This window comes from Numida meleagris, chromosome 2 (assembly GCF_002078875.1).
Source record: "Numida meleagris isolate 19003 breed g44 Domestic line chromosome 2, NumMel1.0, whole genome shotgun sequence".
Lineage (NCBI taxonomy): Eukaryota > Metazoa > Chordata > Aves > Galliformes > Numididae > Numida > Numida meleagris.
The window spans coordinates 46,449,815-46,474,319 of NC_034410.1; the positions used below are offsets into that span (position 1 = coordinate 46,449,815).

Consider the following 24,505-nt stretch of genomic DNA (forward strand, 5'->3'; position numbering starts at 1 on the left):
CCCCGTGATTTTAATGGGTAGCTGCAGAGTCATGCCAGTTCAGCACCCAGCCCCCTCATCTTGGGATGCAACTAATTACAGTGAGTAATTAGATTTCCTCATCCCCTCCAGATTGACTCTGTAATCTATTTTTACTATTCTTGCAACAATAGGCTGTCTGAAACTATCCAGAAGCTCCTGCCCTATAGTGTTCCTATTGAGAAAGTCGTTCCTATTTTCAATCTCAACATCATCAGGCTAAAATATAATAATAATAATAATAATAAAAAGAACAAGAATAAGAAATAAATCCCCATGGTTCTACTTGTAAATTCTTCAGAGAGGGAGAAAACAGATTTTCCAGCACCTTCATATTTCACAGAGAGCCTTTGATGTTCCTTTTTTTCGTTATAAAAATTGACTTTGCAGTGAGAGAAAAATGTGAAAGAAGCACGCTGACAATGGGACTGTACAAAAAAAATAAGTGTCTGGTAACTCTTTGCTTAGCCCATCTCTGGAGGAAAAGCAACGCCTTCCAAGAACAAGCGGCTGCCTGCCCCTCACCAGGCGTGCTGCCTTAATTACAGCACAGCTGGCAGCACTTGTGTTCATGAGCGATCTGCAGCACAGTGTATCCAACTGCGCAGTGCAAATTGGCGTGAACATTCCCTTCCCAGTTCTCTCGAGGTGTCCGTGTTTTTGACACATGTACACTCCTCATTTTGATATTGTGATTGTATAAAGCAAGAACCGAAAGCTAACCCCTGGGAAAATGTTTCTGAAGTGCTTTGGTAACTTTCTGTTTTCCAAAATACAGTTTGTAGTGGGCTGTAGAGGCAACTTAAAGGAGAGGAAAGATAATGTTTGCTGAGTTAGCATGAAGAATTATCTCCAAGTAGACACTTCGATCCTGTGAGTGTGCAAGGTGCAAAAAAGACCAAACAAGCAACAGTCTTCCCTAAACCACTGAGTGCTGGGAAGATTCTCAAACCAATAACATTTGATCTCCTGAGAGAGGACTGTCCAGAGCAGTGGAAAAAAAGAAAAAAACAAAAAAAAAGCCAGCAGCAGCCATTGGGGTTGGCTGTTTTAACATCTGTGAAAGAATTTGCTCTGCAAAATCCAAATGGTAGTGCAGAGGGCTCACCACCACTGAGTACAAAGGTCTTACAGATGCATAGGATGAGCAGAAAGATACATTTTATCAGCTGTGGAAAAAGGACTCAACTGGGTTTTGTGTTGCTGTGCCTTCACTGTGCTGTTTTATTGATGAGTGTCAGTGTCAGAGCCCAGGAGCTGAAATAATGGATGGCAACAAGTCATGGGAAGGGAGACCTTGGGAGAAAAAAGAAATGAAATCACTTGGCTCTTGTCTAAATATCTCTTTGATGATGAGATAGGTGACAGAAGATACAAGGGGGTGAGGCCACAAAGCTGCTGCTGTTCTGAGATCAAATAAGCCTCCCACTATCATTCCAAAACCACTAAGCCTTGGACAAATATGATGACTAAGAAAGAGAGAAAGATGACCTGATGGCTGGAAAAGCACTAAAATGAGCAGTTCAGATAGAGATGAAGAACAAAATACTGAGAGGAAGTATAGCTAGGGAAGTGCACATAAACAAAAAGGAAAACTGCCACCAGTATGATTAGGAATACTACTGCCAAGGAGGTGAGTGGCAAAAGAATGAGATTTGTCTGTTTTGGGGGACTCCCAAGTCAGATTTAATTTCCTGCTTATGGAGACTGCAATGCTCCTTTGGAAACTTTTGTTGTTTTTTTTTCTCACCAGCAGCTCCAGAGAAATGAAAAAAAAAATGGAGCAGAAGTGTGTTTAAATCACCTCAGTGATGAGACAGACCTTTATAACACTGAGAACCAGCCACGGGGAAGTGAAGCCATAAATATTGTCACACTAAACCAACTGTAAAGAGGCTCACTTCATCCCTTGTGATCTGAAGGTATTTCTGAGGGTAAGCAGTGCAAGAAGAAGGAATGACATTGAGGCATTCACTGGAGGAGAGTCAAGTGCATGAACATGACACGTCAGAGAAGCAGTGATGGAAAAGCCAAGCAATGCAGTTGGAACAAGCAGTGAGATAAAGGTAGAGAAATCTTCTGGCTTAAGTACAGATGAACAACGTTGTTCATTCCATCAGCTTGTCTTCTGTTGTTGTTTGACTTCTGTTATGCTAAAGGAAGTGCAGTTTAGTTACATTCTCTGAAAACCACCAAGACCAGGTCAAAGCTACCAGATTCTGCTTTAACATCTTTTTTTTTTAAGTTAAAAAAAAAAAAAAAAAGCGCTACAAACCAACCAAGAAAAATCCCCCCCCCACAACAACCAAACCTGTGATGCCTGAAACGTTTGATTAACAGTACAGGACATAGAATGAAGTCAGGGCTAATCCTGTACAGGAAAATGTAGATAATAATGCCAGCATCAAGACAAGATATGGAGACATTACAAGATAGATCATAGATGATTAGAATCATAGCAAGGGGTGTTAGGTTTCCTTTGATGACCAGTACTTCTTTCAAACAAATAACTAGCTGATTTCTCACAAAGAAATCAGGGATTGTAGGGAAGTGGGTAGGCACAGGGGAAATTTCAGCCACAAAAAATCCTCAGCCCAGGTAAGTGTTTCAGGCTAAGATGTGAACACCCATGCCTGTAGAGTGACTGATGTTGAAGAATGTGGACTTGGGACTGCCATCTGAGAATGTCCCTCTTGTGGCATGTTACTACTGCTACTACTACCTGCTACTAAGGAGGACGAGAATTCATCAAATAAATTTGGAAGCCAGAAGAGTCCAGCTTTTAGCTGGGATGGAGCAGAGTCTCTGTGCCATCTTCAAACAGGTGGCCTAATATGGAAGGTCTGCTTACTTCATACAGAGAAAGCTCCTCATCCTTTCTCTTCTGAACTCCTTGCCAGTGCTTTAGGCTCTGTTTCCCAATGGAAAGGGGAGAAAATCCAAAAGGAGTCAAGACCATGCTCACATCAGGTCAACTGCCAAACCCAGATGCCAGGAGTGCACGCAACACAATGCAGGGACTGAGAGCTGTTCTCAACACATATATACCTCACATGCATATAGCAGGACAAAAGCTGTGGGGGCCTAGCATGATCAAACTTTCTGTAATACAGACAACCTAAAAGTCTGTGAGAGGGCAAATTTCCCAGAAGAGTTTCTGAGGAAACAGGATCATCTAAAAGATTTTTGAAGGGGGAGGATGAGTTATCTTATTTAAGGGCTTTAAAAAAAGAAAAAAAGAAGATTTAACTCCGCCAGTAGGAAACGTCTTCATTGCTTCCTTTAGTAGGTTTATCTTACTCTTCATCAATGAGTGTACTGCGCTGATGTCCATAGGAGTAATCCAGACTCAACAATATTGTCCCTTTGAAAGTGCTATCCTGGTGGGCAGGCTTGATATGTTTAGCAAGTTCAGGCTGGGTTTGTTGCACACTCTTCCAGTGGGTTCTCCCATATATCACAGCTGGTGCATGAGAATATATCTCCTGAGAAACCGAATTGATAAGCTAGTTAACAAAAGCTTGAGAGCAGTGTACTTGCTGTTCTGATGCTGCACAAATTTTTGCAGCAGAGAATCACAGCGTTGATTTTTATCATAAATCATAAATCATTGTTGCTCTCTGTAAAGCCTCTGACAGCTTGCTTTGGGTAGTGTAGAGGAATATTCTACAAGATGACAAAGTAAAGATATGTTCAAGGATCTGTTCAATTGCAACAGGGCATGAGGACAGGTGTGGGAACACAGCATAGCAAGCTACTTTCAGTGACACAGAGATGATCAGATTCCCCATAGATTTTTCAGAAGCTACTCTGTAATACTATCAGAGACAGGAATGAGAAGAGAAAGCAGAACTGGCAGCATTTTAAGATATTTTATACTACTGCATGGCAGCGGGGAACCCTGGTTCATAAAGTCGATCAATGTTATAGTTTCTTCTCTTTGAACACTCACAGCCAGAACAGAAGCTTTGCCATCCTGTTCCTCCATCTGTACTCTGGTTCTGAATGAATCGCCTGCACTAGTGGATGGTGAAGAGAGTAAGTGCTTCCACAAAACAGTGCTTTTTAAAGAAAACCTTTAAAATGAACCCATGGCCATCTGTCAGAGGAAAGCGCAGATATGCTTTTAACCTCCAGAAAGCTTTGCAGACATTGACTAATTAGTCCTTGCGACATAAGAGGGCTGATTTTTTCCCAATTTAGAGTGAGAAGTCAGCAGGGGCATCTTGTATCCCGGGGCAGGAATTAAGGCTCCCTGTGAGGCAGGGATATTGCAGTCTTTTTGTAGTGGCCAACAACACTTCCAAGTGGAGTGTGTGAAGTTAGGCACTTCTAACCCTGCTTACACACTCCTGGTAAATGAAAGGCTTGTTTTTTTCCCACAAGTGCTGCACATCCAGATGCTCCCATTGATTTTATAAATACTAAATGTCCAACTTGAATAGGAGTTGCAGGTGCTCAATCCTTTGAATATAATGCCATTAAAAAGGGTGTGAATTAGAGCTACTCAAGTAAAGTGTCCATTGATTTGTTAGCTGAACTGGAAAATACTTCCCATGCTCTAAATATTTTTGAGTTGATCTGAAAAATGCTTTCTTTTTAATCAAAATAACTTCTTCTCCCATGCATTTTTTATTCTGCGTTGAATAGAATGTTTCACTGCATTTTCTGCATTGCTTTAAATAACAAGAGTTTTAGGCAGCTTCAGTCTTGAAAAATCACGAGATTTGCTCTGTTCTATCATTTAGAATTGCCAGATTAAAACCTTCCCCTTTTTACATAAATATATATATTACCTAAAGCATTCAATCAAATTCATCAAGTTTGAGTACATGAACAGTTTTTGTTGACTCAGAACTCCACATTCCAGCAAATAAATCACTCTCTTGTCTATAACTGTAGGCTTGGGAGCTGTACTGGTCACACTGGCAGCGTGATGGCTGCTCTGGTGAGAGCTTTGGATTCATGGTCTGCTGGGGCAGCCCAGGACCTACAGCCTACAGCCCTCTCCCTTGCCCCTTTGCTGCAGGTTACCAGCTCTGAAGCAGAGGCTAATTGCTGAGGGAAAAGATCACTGAAAACAGAGGTGAGAATTCTTACAAATGGAAAGTAGGAGAAATGTAATGCAGTGCCCATGAAAAATGTAGATGTCGTCCATAACTTCCGCAAGGCCTCACGCTGGCAGTTTCAGTTGAATAAGGTGATGATAGCAAAAATTAAAAGCCAAAAGGAGGTGTGAAAAATGGATGATATAAGTACCCTGGAGAAACACATGGACACAGGGGTGTGCGAGAATGGTTCATCCCTCCACTGGGTTACAACACAACAGGATATTACCAACACAATCTCAGCTCTTCAGAAGAGCATAAACCAATCTGCAGTCCAGTGGTGATGTGAATTGAACGTATTACTTAAGTCACTGCAATTTCTCTGAAAAGTCATATATATTGAAGTGGATTCTTTTGAAAATTGCAGCCCAATTTTTGTGTGTGTTCATCCTAAGTGAACTAAGTGAATACCATTTAGGATATGGAGGAAAGAATATACGTTCAAGGCTTAGGATGTTCAGATGAGTTTTTTGTAAACAGCTCTAATGAGCTTATTTCTTTATTTATTTTTTGCAGGGGTAAGAAATGGTTTTCAAGCATGAACACTGCACATCAAGAAATGTGCAAAGTAAGCTATGACAGCAAAACAAAATATTTTATAGACAAAGTGACTTTCCATAATAATGAAACAATAAATGCAGAAAAGGAAAAGGCTAAGAGCAAATGCTGGAATGCATCCAGGACTGCATTATATAGCTTCTGCAGCTGCTGGAGAGCCACATACACATGTGAATCCATCATCTCATTAGGAAAGTGGTCATCCAGGGCATCTCTGAGCAGTGAGCCTGTATTCCTCCTTTCCACTTAGCTGCCAGCAATTGCTTTTTATCAGTTAGTATTAGGAAAGGATTAAAGTGGAAGATAGAAAGAATAGTCTCTTATTTGTAGCAATAAAGTCACAAATCTGTCAAAAGTCTTGTGAATGAGTCCTTGGGACGGTTTATTTGTGCAGCAGTGTTCTTTGTACTTCAGTTTGGGACAGGAAGATTTGGCCTTGATTAGCAGCAAACCACACCGCACTTCACTGGAGAGGACATTGTGTTCCTTCTGTTACACTCTGTATTTGCCTGTTTTCCCTGAGTGTTAAAGCCCATGCTCAGGAGAGAGGAAGGCATTTACCACCAGTTTGTGTGGTGCTGAGCTGCCTCCATAGCCTATTGCAATATAAATGACACTGCTGTTACTCGGGAAGGATGGAACTGTTCTTTAATATTAAAGATCTGTAGTGGTACGTGATGTGGTTAGCATCCCCCTTAGACCTCAACTGCACATACAACACAGCTGCTCAATTGATTAAAACAGGCTGCTTTTATCAAATATTAATCCGTGTAGAACACAAGCTGACTAAAATCTGGTGAACATTAAAGGTTTACAGCCCACTGAAGGAGTGAACAGTCCCTCAGTTTTGTGCCTTTTCACATTTAAGTTTGTGCACTGTCCAGTGATGTGATTACCTACAAATCAAACAGAATGGTGAAGTGGTGAAGGAGTAGAAACCTCAATCAAAATGTGCTGAGTTTCTTCACAAGGTTAGGATTATTAATAGTAACTGTGCTGCAGTGGTATCAAGAGACCCTGCATGAAATTGGAGCTGAAATATGTGTTACCTACAAATAGGGGAAAAAAATGTCTTAGAGAAGTTATAGCTTAAACTAACAAAGCTAAAGGAAAGTACAGAACAAAAGAAATGGAAAGAGCAAGCCAGGGTAGGAAATGCATTCCTAAAGATGATATTGTTCACCCACAATTGTATGGGGGATTAAGGGCTCCAGGGCCAGTTCCCTGACTGCCCAGATCTGTCTTTTCAAAAAGAGGAAAACAAAATCAGTAGGAAAGATATTGATCCTTAAATGTGGTCAAAACAAGTAGGAGGCTGTATCATAATACATTAATCTGATGACAGATATAAGGAATGTCACTGTGTGGTGGAGAAGAAACATGGCATGCAGCAAACAACTCTGTTATGTCTTGAAAACACGATTAGAATTCCTCTGCCGCTTTCTCCAAGGATTTCTTTTACTGTCCCTCCTTTTAGCCAAGTCCTGTCAGGCATATGAACTCAGAGCTACAAAGGTCCCAAGATCCCTTGTCACCTCTGTGAAACTCTCCTCACTCGTTACTGACAAGCTGCTGGCATTGCATGGGGCAAGGGGCAAATATCTGCCAGCATTCAGGGACAGGCGGCTGGCAACATGTCCCGTTCAGAGGCACTGATGGAAGTGTTCTCCTGGTAAGGCTCAAAGTCAATGGTCTGTAACGTAAGATGATTGCTCATCAACCGTAGGTCAAGCACTAACCACTTGTCAGTGTTAGCTGAAGGTGATCCAGCAGTTTTCCTACAAACAGGGACCTGTGCTGGTTTCTTGGTATTTACAGGGATGTACAGAATTATCAGGATCAGTGAGACTACCAGGGATAAAGAAATGACAAAGTTATGAAGTACTGCTGCAGTTCTTCTATGCTGTAGATTGTCAAACTCCATTGAATTCCTGTTTGAAGTTGTAGAAGTGGTTTAGCTGAAGACAAATACACAGCAAAATGCCCAGTCTGACTTAAACATTTATGGTGAGGACCAACTATGACAGCCACTGGACAACTCTAATGAATGATTGTTTTCACAGAATCACAGAATCATGGAGCGTCCTGAGTTGGAAAGGACCCACAAGGATCATCCAGTCCAAATCATGGCTCCACACAGGACTACCCACATTCAAACCCTATGTCTGAGAGCATTGTTCAAAAGCCCCTTCAACTCTGGCAGCTTGGGGCAGTGCCCAGCACCCTCTGGTGAAGAGCTTGTCCCTAACCCCCCGCTGCCCCTCCCCTGACACAGCTCCATGCCGTTCCCTCGGGCCCTGTCACTGTCACCAGAGAGCAGAGCTCAGCGCTGCCCCTCCACTCCCTGTGAGGAGCTGCAGCCGCCATGAGGCCTCCCCTCAGCTCCTTTGCTCTGAGCTGAAAAAACCCTGGGACCTCATCTGCTCCTCATGTGTCTTGCACTCCAGACCCTTTCCCATATTTGTAGCCCTCCTTTGGCCACATTCTAATAGTTTTATGTCCGATTTGTACTGTGGCACTTAAAACTGCACACAGTGCACCAATTCAGTGCAGAGGGGACAACAGGAGAGAGGCTGTCCCCATCTGCAGCTTGCTAAGCTTCAACGTTGCATTGCTGTTTGTATCATTTTTAAACTTGTCAAAATTTTTGATTTTCCCAAGTTTTTCTCTTTCAAACCATGTGGCAAAATTACTTTTAGACTTATTGTTCATGAGCTCCTGAAGAGGTACTTCATAGGCATGCATAAGTATAGAACAGCAATAAAATGGCAGTCAGAGCAGTTTGTGGAGATGTGTTTCTCTGTACAGAAGCACGGTATGTCAATGGCATGACAACTCTGAGACCCACTCTTGGCCTCTTCATTTTCCTGCTTTTATATACTTGGGTTTCATAATAGGTGTGATGATTATAAATATTACAGCTTCCCTATGATAATTTTTAACAATTTATTTTATTATAAATCTGCCCAGATGAGATGGTAATGAGTCCATAAAAAGATCTAAACTGCTTGTTAGAATAGCATTGTTCACAGGTTTATTAAAACATGTCTTCTATGTGAAGTATTTATTTCTTCATTAAGCTGGCCATTCTACAAAGGCTGTCTTCTTTTCCATGTATGTTTTATACAAATGTATATACAGTGGCAGATTTACAGGTTGAATAGATAGATACACAAAACTCAGCCATAATAAACCTCACATCATTAGGGGCCTTGAGTACTCTTTGCTAGATGTTCACTAGATGTAAACATGAACATAAAACTCCTACACATATAGGCCTGTAAGAGCAAACTGACAACTATAATTTAGGACTGAAGTATGGAGATCTGTGAGCATACTGTAGCTTAGAAAAATAAGCTTGAATTTTCTGATACGGTCCATTTTTATTGATGTCACTGTGAATTTAGGTCAGATCTTCAAGACCTATATAGAAATATCTGACAGGTCACACTTGCACGTAGGCATGCAAACGTAAATGCCCTCACTCAGACACAAGAGATAGCTAGCGTTGTCACAATAAAGGGAAATTTATCTGTGGCTTCTAAAAAGACCAAATGCAGCAGTACTTCATATCACAGCTGGCATCGTGGTACGCTTTAGTGGCTGTAAATAAGATTCTGTAGTAATCGTGTTGAATACAATTAAAATACTGATATTATTAAGGATGATGCATAGAGCCCATAAGCACAATATAATCCATCCATCCTTGCCAATGAGCTTAACAGAAGCCATCTTGGATAATCAGTGCCTCAGGAAAGCTTTGGCCAGAAATACTGTGACAAAACTCTGCTTCTTCCAAAATTGTCAGGAGCTCCTTCAGCTCAGGATCTAAGGCAAAACTGACTAATGGCTGTGGTGCTCTCTACATTTTGGGACAGCCACATTGAGGTTTCTTCAGGTTGGGTTTCAGCAGGTGATTGGCACCCCCTGTGCTATCCTGACACATTCCTGCTGTTGGAGAGCCAAGCAGGACACCAGTCCTTCCTGGATTTACTTTTTTTTAAGGTTGCAGCTGAAATAGCCACACCAATTAAAATGCTTAATTCCGGGTGTTTTCTGTTCCTGCACTCCCTCTTCTGGCTTTCTAGAATTATTTAGCAAACTTCTTATGCCCTCAACATCAGAACAACTCCAGAATGTTATGACATAGCACAGTTATAATGACAGCATGTGTTTTGGCAGCAGATACCATGGGAGGGACTGCTATTAAATAAATTAGGACATGCCCACAGCATCCACACACTTCTGTAAATATGCATTCCAAGCAGGTTTTGGAGAACAAAAATAATACTGCTATTGGAGCAATAGTTGCAATGCTATCTGTGGGTGAGCAGGGGGCTTTGCTAGGCTGTGTGCACCAGCAATCTTGCTTGCTCTCTCAGGAGCATTCAGTATAATGGTGTGCTTACCTCTGTCCACAGAAAATGGAAACTACTTCACATATTTTCTTCTAAACTGAATAACAATAGCATTGTTAAATAAATATTCTCCCGCCCTGTTTAAAACCAAACTATTGTGGTCATGTACAGCTGAAATTGATTTTTTATGATTTTCATTGATGAATCTGAGAGACAAAAGAGGAAGATCAAAAATGTGGTGTTAAAGGTTTAAAATATAAAAAATTTAAAGTATTGCTCATTCTTAATATTCTTCCAAGCATCCCTCCTACCACCACTATATGTACTCATTTTCACAGCCGATGCCATCCCCTAAGAGAGCACACACTGAAACAGCTCCTGCACAAGCAGTGGAAGGTGAGGTAAATAAAACTTTCGTACATCTCACTGCATATTTACAATGCCCTTTTCTAAGCTGTAAACACATTCTGCCTTTGTTTCAGGACCATTATACAGGTACACAGACATAGAAAAAAATCTCAATATTACATAGTCCAGCTGCACACTGAACAGCCATCTGCTTAGGACTGCTCCCATCCTTCCTTCAGTAGACTATGTTTGGCCATCAGGAACTCTCGAGATGGTTTGATAAATGGCTTTGTAACACAGAATCATAGAATCATTAAGGCTGGAAAAGACCTCCAAGATCATCTAGTCCAACTGTCAACCCATCATCACTATTGCCCACTAACCATGTCCCTCAGTGCCACATCTACGTGTTTCTTGAACACCTCCATGGACAGTGACTTCACCACCCCCCCGGGCAGCCTGCGCCAGTGCCTCACCACTCTTTTGGAGAATAATTTTTTTTCTAATATAATATTTATGTGGATCTTGTTTTTTTCTGTTTTGGAGTTCTACCTTAACAAAGCAGTGTATAAAGGTGCTTTGAAATATATATTGACCATAGAAACCAACACATCCCAGTTTGAGTAATATGTCTAGCTTCTCTGTGGATTTTACCGTTAGAGGAGGTCCCAAAGCCCAGTGGCTCTGAGGAAGTGCCTCATAACTGGGGAATTCCTGCCATGGAGATGTCTCAGATGCTATGCAGAACCACACAGTGCCTGTGCTCCACTCCTATAAATACAGCAGCGCGTGGCTCAGGTGAGTCATGCCACTTTTTACCTCATGCCCAATTAACTGCTCAGAGCTCGCGTACCGTTACATGACATGCTGCAGCCTGCAGGACTCACTTTTGCCAGTCCTTGTGCTACTTGTCCTTCTTCTGTCAGAGGTGCAGCCCTGTGGGGTGCTTGTGGTGCTGTGGGGCCAGGAGCCCCCAAACACTGCTGTATCTCACTGCCAGCGGTGGTCTGAGGGACTGGGCTCTGCAGGGATGGTTTCAAAGAAAGCACCGGAGCTGTCAGCATGCCGAGAGCTGCTCTTATGTGGAATTATGGGAAGGATTAGAGCCAGTGGTTTGTTGTGTTTGGCCTTTGTGTCATGTAGCAGCCCTCCTGAAGAACAGTTTCTTATGGCAGAGAATCATAGAATCATTTGAGTTGGAAGGGACCTTTAAAGGCCCAACTGCCCTGCAGTGAACAGGGACATCCACAGCTCTGTCAGGTTGCCCAGAGCCTGTTCCAGCCTGGCCTTGAATGTCTCCAGGGATGAGGCTTCCACCACACCTCTGGACAAACTGTTCCAGTGCCTCACTACCCTTCTAATAAAAAACTTCTTATGTCCAATCTAAATCTCTCCTCCTTTAGTTTGAAACCTTGTCCTATTGCAACAAACTGTGTAAAGAGTCTGTCCTGTTCTTTCTTATTACTCCCCTTTAGATACTAAAAGGCTGCTATTAGGTCACCTTGGAACCTTCTCTTCTTCAGGCCCAGCTCTCTCAGCCTGTCCTCACAGGAGAGGTGTTCCATCCCTTGGATCATTTTTTGTGGCCCTCCTGTGGGTACACTCTAACAGGTCCATCTCTCTCCTGTACTGAGGACTCTACATCTGGACGCAGTACTCCAGGTGAGGTCTCACCAGCGCAGAGCAGAGGGGCAGGATCACCTTTCCTGACCTGCTGGCCACGCTTCTTTTGATGCAGCCGAGAATACGGTTGGCTCTTCTAAAAAGAGAAGATACTTTACTCCTCCGCTCTTCCAGCGAGGGGCACCGCTGTCACTCCCCGGGGGCCGGCGGGGCGGGGCTGTGCGGGGCTCCCAGCCGTGCCGCTGCCGCCCCCTCCCGGCCGGGCTGGGCGCGGCTCTGTTCGGGGCGCCCCGTGCCGGGCTCGGAACCGCTCGCAGGGGTCGGGGCGTAGCGGCACGCGTCGCAAAGTGCCCGTCGCGGGGCTGAGCGGCGGCGGGGGTTCTGCCGGTTAAAGGAATTAAACCAACTTTATTGTAAAGGCAGCGAGGAAGGTGGGAGTTCTCCGTAGGAGCCGTGCGGGAGGAGGGCACCGCCGTGGCCGAACGGAGGCGCCCGGGCCCGTCCCGTCCCCGCAGGTGCCGGAGCCCCGCGGGCTGCACGTCGCGGCCCGGCCAGCAGGAGGAAGGAAGAGGAAGTGCGAGCGGCGGCGGCGGGGGACCGCGGGTCCGGAGCCGCGGGATGGGATAGCGCCGCTCGCCGCGCTCCGAGGCTCCGGGGAAGGGGGCACGGCGGCGGCTGGCTCCGCTCGGCGGCACCGCGCTACGGGCACGGGGCTGCCCGCTGCGGGAGGTAGGCAGGCGGGCGGGCTTGGGGCTGCGGCGGCGAGGAGCGACGGGACGGGGCAGGGCGGGCGGCGAGCCCCGCACCTGCCCGCAGCGGAGTGGGCACGGAGCCGTGGGGAGCCGCGGCCGTTGCCGCGAGGAAGAGGAAGCGCAGCCCGCCGGTGTCAGCGCGGCGCGGCCTCGGCCGGCAGCTGCGGGCGGGGGGCGGCCCGGCCCGCGGGGGGCCCCCCCCCGCCGCCCTGCCCTGCCCTCACCGCCGCGGGCCGCCCCCGGCGCTCGGAGGCCGGCAGCGCGGGGCGGCGGGCGGGGGCAGCGCACCTCAGGGCGCGGGGTGAGTGGCGAGCGCGGGCGGCGGGGAGCGCCCGGAGGCGGCCAGCGGAGCCCGGCAGCAAGTGCGTGCCGCGGGCGGGGGGCTCGGGGCGGCACGCGGCGGGGCAGCCCCTCCTCCGCCCCCTCCTTCTCCTCCTCCGCCGCTCGGCTCCGGGGGCCGGTGGGGCCGCTGTTCCGAAGTTGTGTTCCCGGCGATAGCGGTGATGGATTCCGCGGGTTTCGGGCTGTGCTGCGGGGAGAGGCGGTGGCTGTGTGCAGCCCGGTAGGGCGGGTGGGTGTCGAGTCCTGAAGGCTGTGAGTGTTCCTGGCTCGGAGCCTTCGCAAAGTTTATTTTGAATATCTTTTCCTTGCAGAACTGAGACAACTGTCCAGCCCTCCCCTGGGAATGGTATAAAGTAAATATAGGAGTTCCTGAGAAATAACAGTGAGTATATTTCGAATCAGTGCTGTTTTGTTGTTAACTTTATAGGAATAGCCCATAACCTGCCGGTGCTCAGGGTGTGCAGCGAGCGCGCTGTGAGTGCCAACCATAATAAGAGCGCAGCAAACCCACCGCGTGTTAATTGCCTCGATATAAACATGGTTGCCTGTAAGCTGCGTGTCGTGATACACCATTCACAGTGTGATTTCAGCGAGGGATGTTTTCAGATACGTTCATAAACAAGTGGATTCTCTGTGGCTGTGTCCTCGGCTGCCTGATCGCCCCCTGTTAAAATATTTATCTTTGGTGAAGAGGGGAAATTGAGTAAGAGCTGCACAGAGCACAGTGCCGCTGTATGGAGACGTGGTTTCCTTCTCTTCCTCCGAGCTGCTCTCCTCCTTCCCCAAATGCACAGACACGCGTGTCGTGCTGCCTCAGCTCCGTTATGTAACTGTGTGGGCATTTATGGATCTGTCACCGTTTGTGTCCCTTCCATCCTCTGTGCCGTTTCTGCCTGAGTGAGGGAGTTTGTGGAATATTGCACAGGAAAGAAAAAAAATGTTCTAATTTTCATGCAGTGCCTTCAGTTAGAGCTGCAGGTTTGCTTGCTTGCTTTGAAGGTCGTCTCCTTAATTACCCCTTCCCCCTCCTTTTCTGAAGCTGTGTAAGTAGGTGGTAGGCAGCTAATCTGATGGCCGGCACCCAGAGAAGGAGGAGGAAGAGCAGCGGTGGCTGCTGGCTGGCAAAAGTCCCTCTCGTGTGCTGTCAAGAAAATACCATAACACACATTTCACAGAGCTGTTAGATGCAGTGCGGCAACTTTGACAACTCACCATTCAGAAAACAGATTCCTATGGCTAAAGCATGAAGCGTAACAGGTGTTGGTTATGAGATGCTGCTGTCAGTGTGGTCCATGGGTCCCTGTGTGTGAATGGGACATTTGGAGGTGTACCTGTGGGTGGGCAAGTGTTCCTGCTGGGGAGGCTGCATGAGAGAAGTTGATTTGCTTTTGTCTCTTTTGTAATCTGTGTGGAAGTCTCTATGCTTTCTTCTCTGTAGCTTGCAACTTAGGTGTGTCATTGTCTGAGTGTTGTAGAAAGAACAGGTGGAAAAAAAAATGAGGTTTATATCCTTGCTGTTCTGCTTTTTTTTTTCTTTAATGTTCTGTGCATGCCAGGAAAAACTTCATAGATATAGGTACAATTCAAATGGATTTTGAGTGGATAGGAAAAAATCTTCTTACCTACTTAGTCTGTAACAGTCTTATGAAAGTATCTGCAGTTCAGTAGTTGTGATTATGTAAAGAACTACCCTGAAAAAACCTTATAATGCCACAGAGCTTCTACCTGAAGGTGTTACTGTTACTGAACCGCTGCTGTGTGCAGAGCACTTCCTGACAGCAAGACCATTCTGCTGCAAATTGCAGATGGAGTAACGTTGTGCTCCGCCCTTCCTTCCGCCCTTTGTTTTTTTTCTACCTCATAGGAGCCTCTTTGATTTTGAGGTTTGGGCCCACAGACTTTCTTTTGCACAGTGTCCAGCCTGCAAAGTGATGTTGGACTGTGGTCTGTTTTCCATGTTGATACAGACGCAGCAGAGTTCTCTCGTTGACAGGATGTGTGGCTTTCTTTTTTCGGTCCCTCAGATGGATGTGTTGTGTGACGGACTGAGAGGCTTAATGTCTCTAGATATGGCTGGGACGAGGAAAATGTTTTCACAGAGCTCTGCCAGTACACGTGCGTGATGACATGCGGCACATCCTGGTCCAACATTGGGATTCTTTGGAATAGTTTGCCAACCACAACTTTTCTAATTCTCTGACTTTCAGACAAGGATTTGCACAGGACTTTGATGAGGCCTTCGATTTTCTTCTTTGTGACTTTGACATCCCTTGGTTGTTGATTTTCTGGAAGTAAATTATCTTCTGTAAAGTTTGGTAGCTGTCGAGCTGTGGTGCAGATGTGCAGTATCTCATAGTAAAAAAATGTTTGTAGAAGGTGCTGGGAATTTAGGTACCCTGGAGACTACAAACCATCACATACCCACAGAGCAGGCAGAAGTAGCACTGTCCCTAGTGGTTTATTCCATGCATAGCCATGCTGAGGTCCAGCAGGCTTTCTTCCCTGCTGCATCCCTGCACTGCTGTGGAGTTGCAGTGCTGAGGGAATGAGGCTTCCCTCCCTGTCTTGCCATTATCCTGTTTAAAAGGAGATTTTGCAAAGATGCTTTCTGATTACGAAGTCACTGTTTGATCATTTGTGACTTGAAATTAGAGCACAACTGGTAACTGGCTTTGTAACAGCCATCAGACCACTGCTCAGTCATGTCCGTGCTGTATATTTAAAATATTTCCCTGCTTTGAATGAGATTTTTTGAAAAAGATTCTTGCTTTCGTGGCAGCAGGAATGTGCCAAGTACACGTTGTTAAACTCGTGTCCATTTAACAGTGCAACTGTTTAAAGGATTTCGGATTATTTTCCTTCTATTGCAGTCAGCCACCTTTGTTTTTTTTTTTTTCTTTAATAGTATAACACTGGAAAAGGGGAGAAACGCTAAAATTGATGGGCAGAAGCCAGCATGTTGGCAAGCACTTGATAGCAGGGATCATCAGAGGTGATAATGCATGTGATACTTCACATAAAACAGACCGTATACTTATGATGTTAGAGATTTATATTTAAGAGAAGAATGGGAGAAGAATTGCAAAATCATGGAGCTGTCTTTCAGTCCGCATTTTTGCACTGAGATATTTGCAGGGGTTTGGTTTTGTGGTGTCACTTTTCATTATTGCAACCACTTTAAAACACAGAGGGGGACTGAAGGCTATGTGGCGCCCTTTCTGCTAGTTTCCTCCTTTTCCTGGTCACTTAGCATTTAAGAGGGTTGTCAGTGAGAAGTATATGCCTCAGGGGATGGCTAACAGGTTGCCTTTTCTCTCCATTTACCCCGACAGAGGTTAACTTCTCCGCTAGTAGCTTGATCTCAGCCTGGTGCCACGTACATAGCACCCATCAGTAAGCCACTCGTATTTCTAGCTGCTGAGTAAGTTGGTTTGTAAAGCACATGCTTGTGGTTAAGAGCAAGGTGAGCAGTGATTCACATGGTGCTTGTTTGCAAACTCTTGGAAATGCATCGATAATTTCTCCTCACGTGGTTTTCCGTTGTGAGGCTTTGGGTTTGACCATGCTGAAATTGTTTCCAGTGGCTGCTTAGAAGGGAGGCTGTGGAGAGCAGAAGGATTGGACAAGCTGTTCTGTTCAGGAATAAACCACGCTGTGAAAGTGGCTGAAGCCATGGCTGCTAGGAGCACGCCTAGAAAAGTCTTGTAGCTTGTGTGCAAGTGAGCTCACTTTGGTACGTTTCTAGTGAGCAGCCTTTGGAGTTCCTCAGTAAGGTGAATATACTGCTTGGAGACCTTATGCAAACATGGCAGGTGACCTGTTCTTACTGCTTTTGAGGACGTAGGCCTGCTTACTGCTGTTGCTGCTGTGCCCCATTTGCAGTGAAAACAGAGCTGCAGAGCTCCACAGGAGCTAGCACAAAGCGGAAGTGGGAACCAGCAGTGAGTGCTGACGGGAGAGATTGCCCCTTTCAGGTTGAGCGAAGTTTATCTGAAGTGTTTGTGAAACAGTATATTCAGTGAAGTGGCTAAGAGGGAGGAAAAAAGTGTTCCCAAACAGGTCCATTGCAACATAATAGCTGTGCCCTAGTTGTACCTGTTTTCTGGACTTTTGTTTCTGCTTTCCTTCTGGTTTTGTTTGATTGTTTTATTAAGATCTCTCCTGATCACTTATTGCAGATTTCCCATGCCTGTCGTGGTGCTTTATTCTTTCATCTTTGACATATTTATTTATTTATCTTTGTTTGCAGGTTTCACCAACTCTGCCCTGTCCTTAAATTCTTTCCCAGACATCTCCTAGCTTATTCCTCATTTAAGTCATTTTATTCAAGATTTGCAAGAAAAGTTGTGGACTGCAGTGTCTGTCACCTCCTATGTTCTTACAAAGCTCTAGGTGTTTATTGTGTAGTCCTGATTTAAGGAGACATATGAAATGTAAAACTCTCTGAAATACTCTGTTATTAGTAACCGAGTAATTTTTAGTAGCAACATGAATAGTAGTATGATAAAATCCAGATTTTTTTTTTCTTGTTGTGTTTTCTCCAACTGAAAGGGAGAATGGGTCACTGCTTCCAAGAGAACTTCAGATTCTAGAGATGTGATAAATTTAAACTCCCATTCTTTAACAGAGCAGGAAATGCTTGCTTGAAGCTACTCTAATCTCTGAGAGCTTTTTGCAAAACAGAGCCTTGTGAGTATGAACAAATTGGTCCATATGGACTTTTTTTCCTTAATGTGTGAAGCTGACAACTTGTAGATCAAGCACATTCAACATTTTGACATTAGACAAAAGGAGGGATACTCAGAGTATGTCAGCAGGCTCAAATAATGAACGCTGTCTGCTTTTCAGCCTTCCTTCTTCAGCTGAAATTTTAGGTATGCTTCCTAGGCCTAGATGCTTCATGCTGTTAAAAGGCGTTTTTCTTACTGCTTGTTGTCAGCTTGATGGTAAGAAAGGAAAGAGCTGGGGCTCCTAACTTAGTCTATTAGAAACTTCCCAAAAGTTCAGTCCATTAGAAACTTCTGTGAGGGTGAGCATGTAGCCACCTTCTCCTGTGGCAGTGCACGTGCTGAAAGTAAAATGTATGTTTTGCGTCCTTATTTGCTGACTGCATCTGTTTCTTCTGATGTCAACTCTATCTTCTACATAGTAACAGAAGATGCCTAAACGTTTGGATAGTAGGAGAATGGTTGTGTGTGTTTGTTTGTTGTTTTTTACATGATTAGGTAAAAGAATTTTTGCTGTGTTTTGGAGTGATTGGAAAAAGAGCTTATTTTTCAGTAAACTACAAAATGTGGATGGTTTGACCCTCTCTTCTGTGGATATAGAACTATCTTAGCTAGCTACTTATATATTCTTAGTATGTGTGTGAATTTTGGTGCTTGAATTTGTAGTCAGTCAAAATAAGACTTACCTGTCTTCATTCTCTTCAGCCAACGCACATACATTGTGTTGAAGTGTCCAGCAGAAGTGTTAGGGTTGCGTGAGTCTTAGCTTAAATGCTTCCCATGAAGCATCCAGGCTTTTGTCTGGCTAGACTGGCAATCTGCTGGGCAGGCTGTTGAGTCTCACTGGAGTGACAGTGGTGGGAGTGACTTTCAAATGCTGCTTCATATTTTAGCAGGCAGAGTAATCTGTTGAGGTTGAGCAATGAGGAATTTATAAACATTCACATAATACCCTCTGGCCAGACAATACACTTGATTTGCACATTTCTTCTCTAATAATAAGGAGGGAAAAATGCTTATGACACAGGTTGGTTATAATACATTTTTTACTGTTAGTGCCAGTGCATGTATTTGTTGTATTCCAATACAATCTTTTTCATTTCTTTGCTTTCTGGAATACAATTGCACATTAGTTTTCATAGCAACAGTCGTGGCTTCGGCTGGAAATTGAAACCTGATAAATGCTGGCTCAGTGCATGGACTTCTGGATAAACTCTTTCACTAATTCTGAGCCAAACCAACTTAAAAAAAAATTTCCCCAAACATAAGTACTGGTCCTTACGTTCTGGAAAGGGTGTTCCATTTGGTTGTTGGGGTTTTAAAATACTGGAGTACTAGCCTTTTTTTTTTTTTTTTTTTCTTTCTCCTCCAAGTTTTCTACTTTATTTTTCCTTCCTTCAAGCACCAGGGCACTCAGCTGTTGAAGGTGTGCGCCCTGTGGTTCAAGTGCATTCCTGGTATCAATTTTCATCCCCCCTCTCTTCTCATATGTTCTGACATCCCTTCAGCTAACCGAACTCACAAAATTCAGCTCTAGATGTGAGGTCCAAGTCTGATCTCTATGTAATGTAGGTCTATAATCTCTTATCCTATAGATTTGAGTACAAATTTCTTGTGTTTAATCTTCTTTTCCTGGTGGGGAAAAAAAAAAGGCAGAAAATTGGAACAAATGAGAGCTTTCATTGGTCAGCATAAGACTGAGCATTTGATGGTGGTTCTTAACTACTCAGGAGAAGTTTGTAAAAGGGGAGAAAAGATCCAACCAACCGAAAAGCCTACAAAGCTGATAGAAAATGTAAGCTCTTTCCCACTTTGTACCACTTAATGCAATTTTCACCATATCTCTGGCAAGCAATTAATGATTTGACAGCTGATGCCAGGTCCAGAAATGGAGGAATGATATAAGAAAAAATAGCCTACATCTTGAAGAAAAAATACCACGGTGGTTTGTTTAAAATTGTAGCTTGTGTTAGAAGTAGGTCAGACTTTTTTGTGTGGTCTTTTTTTGAAAAGACCAATTTTCATATTTTGTAGTTCAAGTGAAATTTTTACAGAATTGCATTTGTGGAAAGCAGCTTATAACATTTGGAAAGGGAGAAATTATGCCTTCTGATCTGTGCTGGTCTGAGCCCATCTCTCTGTTCTGGCTTTTTTGTTTGACGTAGTTGGACCCGACATACTGGATCTTCTGACTCTGTATAAAACACTGTGTAAAACATCACTCTACATTTCTTGGTTTTCCTTTAGGAAGTAATATAGACATGACTTTATTATAAACTTTTATAATATGCAGTGACCTGGGCTTTTATTTCCTGACCTGCAGAAGGTCAACTGTTTTTTCTTCAGCTACCGTAGGAAGCTAGCTTGTTGGAAATATGTGTGTTTGTTTTTATGCCCAACGCAGTGGCATTGCTCTGCGTTGGGATGGCATTCTGGAAGGCAGAGATTTTGAAGACTCCATTCCCTGCAGCTGTGAATGAGTCAGAAAACACATCATGGTAAAGGGGATTTGTGCGGAGAAAGGGAAGAAAATAATCTACATAATTTGAAATCCAAGTTGCAAGCACAAGTTCTATTTTAAAACAAACACATAAATAAAATGGTCCAAGGCTGTTTGCATTGGAATAGTGAATTGGTTTCCTGATCCATATGCCAGGGGGATCAGAGCCTCCACAGTTCAGTGGTGGTAGTGCATGAATTCTAATTAAAACGATGTGTTTTAGGATTTTTTTTTCTTATGTTCCAAATTTAAAGATTTTATAAACATCTCACTCTAGGGATAGTGTGGCTTTTTGACTACGAATTAATTTATTAATTTGATCTATAATTAACGCTATAGAAAGATTGAAAAAAGCCCTTGTGCTAGCCTATGGGCTGTTTTTCTGTAATCGAAAGTATGATGACAAAACAGAGAAGTAAAAGAGGAGAGCGGCAGTCAAGCTTCCATCACCTTCATCAGTATATAGAGAACACCAAACTAGACTAGAAAATCGGACCTAAATCAGCCTGCAGATCCTTTGTTTCCAGCTAATTGTTCTGGCTGTGTTCACCGGTCCCCATAAGCTTGCCTAAGGGGATAAGCCTTGCTTTCCTGTCTTGAGGCTTTTCTTTCTTATCTATTGAAATTCAGAGGGGGGCCCCCTTTAGAGAATCTCCTGTCTGTAACAAAGGGGCTCCAGCTGTGGCCCTGTGGATTGAAAAGGGAGGTAGCCTCCCAGGCAAGTGATTTGGTGTAATTTAGGTAACTGTGAGTTTCAATCTTGTTTGGAAATGGGAAGACCAAATCAGAGCAGTTTTCAGACTGTTGATGTCCCAGCCCTGAATTCGGGTGGAACTTGCTGCCTGGTCATGTCCAGTGCATTCTGCTACAGATTTAATTTCCGCAATACAGAATTGTAATTAACTGCATTATTAGTATTAGCCAAAGGGACAGAAAATTGTGTGTTCTAAGAACCCTAGTCCAAGTGTGTTGCCACTTCACGTGCATAATGAATGAGACAAAAGGCTTTACTTTAAAGACAATTCTTGGGAGAAAAGTATCATTTAAAAAATTTAATCTGGATTTGTTGTCTTGACAAAATTATTACCATTGAAAAAGAATAATCGGTTGTAATTCGATTAGCTTATGAGAGCTGCAGCATGATCTTAGGATCAATAGTAGTCAATAAAGGCAACAAATAAATCTAATGAGGTCAGTGTGGCTTCTGGATCTGTGTCCATTTCATGGAGAAGTTAAGTGGGAGCAAGGCATGGGCGCGCTCTCTGCTGACAAGCTGAATCAGTTAGAAAACCTGCAGACTTTTAAACAAAGTTCAATTAAATATTCAAGGAGAGATAATAGGTAGAATCTAGATACCGGGGGATATATTTGCAAGCTGCTTACTGAATTGAAGAGGGCAATTTGCCTTTCCCATGGAAACCATGGATGATATGCACCAGCAGTGGGAACTCTTTTCTCTTACTGCTTTCCAGACTGTGATGTGAAGTTACTTTTGTAGCTGTGGTGCCTCAGTGAGCTGGTTCAGCCTAACTGAGCAGTTTGCTTCTTCCTGTATCTGAAAATAATAGGTTGAAGATCTTCTCTGCTCCATCTACTGAGAGATGGTAGAAGAACCTCATGGAAGGTATGGGCAGCTCATTTAGGTCAAAGTGTCCACAATTTGTACTGAATAAATCTCTGTGTTAAGTGTAAGTAAAAATTCTGGAACTCTTCTAGTGGATGCTGTAGGCAAAGAGAAGAGTGTTTGGTGGTTGCATTCAACTGGGGATACCTGCTCTTGTTTGCACTCAGTGTTTAATCTCGTGCTGACATCAAGACTCATGGACATGAAGTCAAAGGAAAAAGGACTTTCTGGAAAGCATTTTTGTCAACAGATGTGAATGAAGTTGGTTAAAGTGTTAATGAACCACTGGTAGATGAACCTCTTGAAGGAGTGTACCAAGGGACTTTCTGGAACTGTCTGGACTTTACAAGGGGCAGGCACCACTTGCTCTTTCCTCACTGAGAAGGTGTTTTTTCCAGCAGCCCTGTGGGCAACTGCACTGTCTCGTGGTCAGTAGTCTCTGTGTGTTACTAAAGGTTGTCTACAAGCAAAAACAACGAAATAGCAATATGATTTAATTGAAAAAATGTTCTTTCCGCTTTCCGTAATTTTCTGGTTTGTTTTCATAGTGATTTCATGTCTGGATATCTAAACTTTAAACTAAATAATTATTTTACAGAAGAAGAACTTAATCTGCAACTCTTTGCTGGCTTAATAGAGAAAGCTGTGCAGGGAGTTGTGTTGGGCTCATATGATGAAAGCTGGTAGTACTGTGCCATAATTTTCCTAATAAAAACGTTAACCTGATAATCCTGAATTGCTGGCATGACTCAGTTCCTTCTGAGAAAAAAACCATTCAATTCAGTGGATGATTGAGCTTGGCCTTTAGGGGAGGAAGGAAGAATTATCTCAGATACGCAGTGCAGTAAATGTTGGCTTTTCAGTTGTGAGTGGTGCTGCGCAGGAAATCAGGCTGTGCATTCACACTTCAGCATGTAAGTGTTAAATGAAGATACTAGTTCAGGGAAGGGAGGATGCCTTCCTTGACGTTTATGAGAAGTTGATGCAGGTCATTAAAATATCCACAAATATGCTTTTTCCTTTGCTTGGTCTGGCCTTCAGCTACATCTAGTATCATTGAGGAATTCAAGAAATCGATAACAGTTGAGGGGGATAGATGCAATAATTGCAAAGTCTTTGTCATTATCAGAATAATTTGGATACTGTGAGGGAAGGGAATTTGTCCACTTCTTTCCCATTGATTTGCTACTGAAGCAGAATTTAGAAATGGATGTTTAGGAAGAGAAGGGCTTTCTCTGATTCTTTATCAGTAGAGCAAGAATGTACTTGGCTTGAGAGCTGCAGTTTCAATGTTGCTGCCCTTGCGCTCTGAGAGATTGTTTTGCTGGAGTGTAACGGTAAACTAACGCATCTTACTACAGTCATTCCTTAAATTATTTCTGACAAAAAGTGGCATCTTTCTACAGTTGTCGGTGGCTTGCGTTGTACAGCCATCAGAAGAAGGGCAAGGCTGTACTGGGAAGAACCAGCAGAAGTCATAGCATTTGGCCTCCCTATTAGTTACTGCACTAATAGGGCAGAGTTGCTGGCTGGTTATTTGCCATCTGTGAGTGTATGCATTTCATAGTGTAATGGCTTTCCCTCCTTCTCCACAGAGCATTTCTGTGTGGATAGGAGGAGCAGGTGCTCACTGCTGCTGAGTACCATTGTATGCTATCTGCCCTTTTGGAAGGGGAAAAACGTGTTGTTGTTTTTTTTTTTTAACCTTATTTTGGGCTTCCTTATCACTTCTTGCAAAACTCGAATTTACTCAGTGTTAGACTCTTTGCTGGAGCTGTATGTTACACATTCATCAGATAAATATTCCCCAGTAACACCTCATTCCTCTGTAAGCTTTAATGCAGGCTTATTTTTATGTAATGGGTCATCCAACCAGGTGCAAAATCTTTAGCTGGTGACAGGAGAAAGCCATAACATGTTCTTCAGCAACATTTGTATCTTCATGGGGGGAATGGTGAATGCCTGCTGCATCTCAGATTGTCCTGCAGGCCAGGAACTGTATGTAATGGCCATTTTCTCAGATCTATAACTTTGGCTTTTGTTGTTATTATTTTTTCAATCTCCTCCCAGTCTTTTCTGTCTGCTGTTGCAGAGCCTGACTGTTACCTCATCAGGTGGCTCTGTGGGCAGTCTACCACCAGGATGCAGTGGGAGTAAAGAAGGTCTTGAGTTAGGAAGCTTTTGAGCTTTTAAGGCCAATCTTAGATTTTTTTTTTCTAAATCTTTTAAGGTAGGTAGGTGTGTGTGTGTTTAGAGATGGGAAGATTTCTATTCCCTTTAGATTAAAATGAAACATGCTTAAGCTTTGTGTCTTTTATTTTTCTTAATAATCTTTTTGATTCTTCACAAACCAAGAAAGATGTGGTCATGTTCTTTTTTTTTTGCAGTATATGCATGAATAATGATGGAGAAAATGAATGCACGGGTCTGATCAGCTGAGTGGAAAGTACCCATCTATGCAGTTATGCTTCTGACAATAGCTAGTTTCTAAACAGCTTGGAAAGTTTTGCTAGGAAGATTGTTACTATGCAGGGGACAGAGATAGTA

At 43.5% G+C, this 24,505-nt stretch overlaps 1 protein-coding gene across 7 annotated transcripts in view; it reads left to right on the forward strand.

Moving 5' to 3' along the window:
• The window catches only part of ELMO1 (engulfment and cell motility 1), a 302,503-nt gene continuing 290,601 nt past the window's right edge, over nt 12,604–24,505 (forward strand). For 3 of the 7 annotated variants that reach the window (XM_021385867.1, XM_021385872.1, XM_021385873.1), the window contains exons 1-2: nt 13,007–13,066; nt 13,419–13,489. The gene's annotated coding sequence lies outside the window, so the exon portion shown is untranslated. Of the gene's footprint in view, nt 12,743–13,006; nt 13,128–13,193; nt 13,337–13,418; nt 13,490–24,505 lie in introns of those variants that run through there. The other 4 variants (XM_021385868.1, XM_021385871.1, XM_021385869.1 and 1 more) reach the window with 4 other exon arrangements.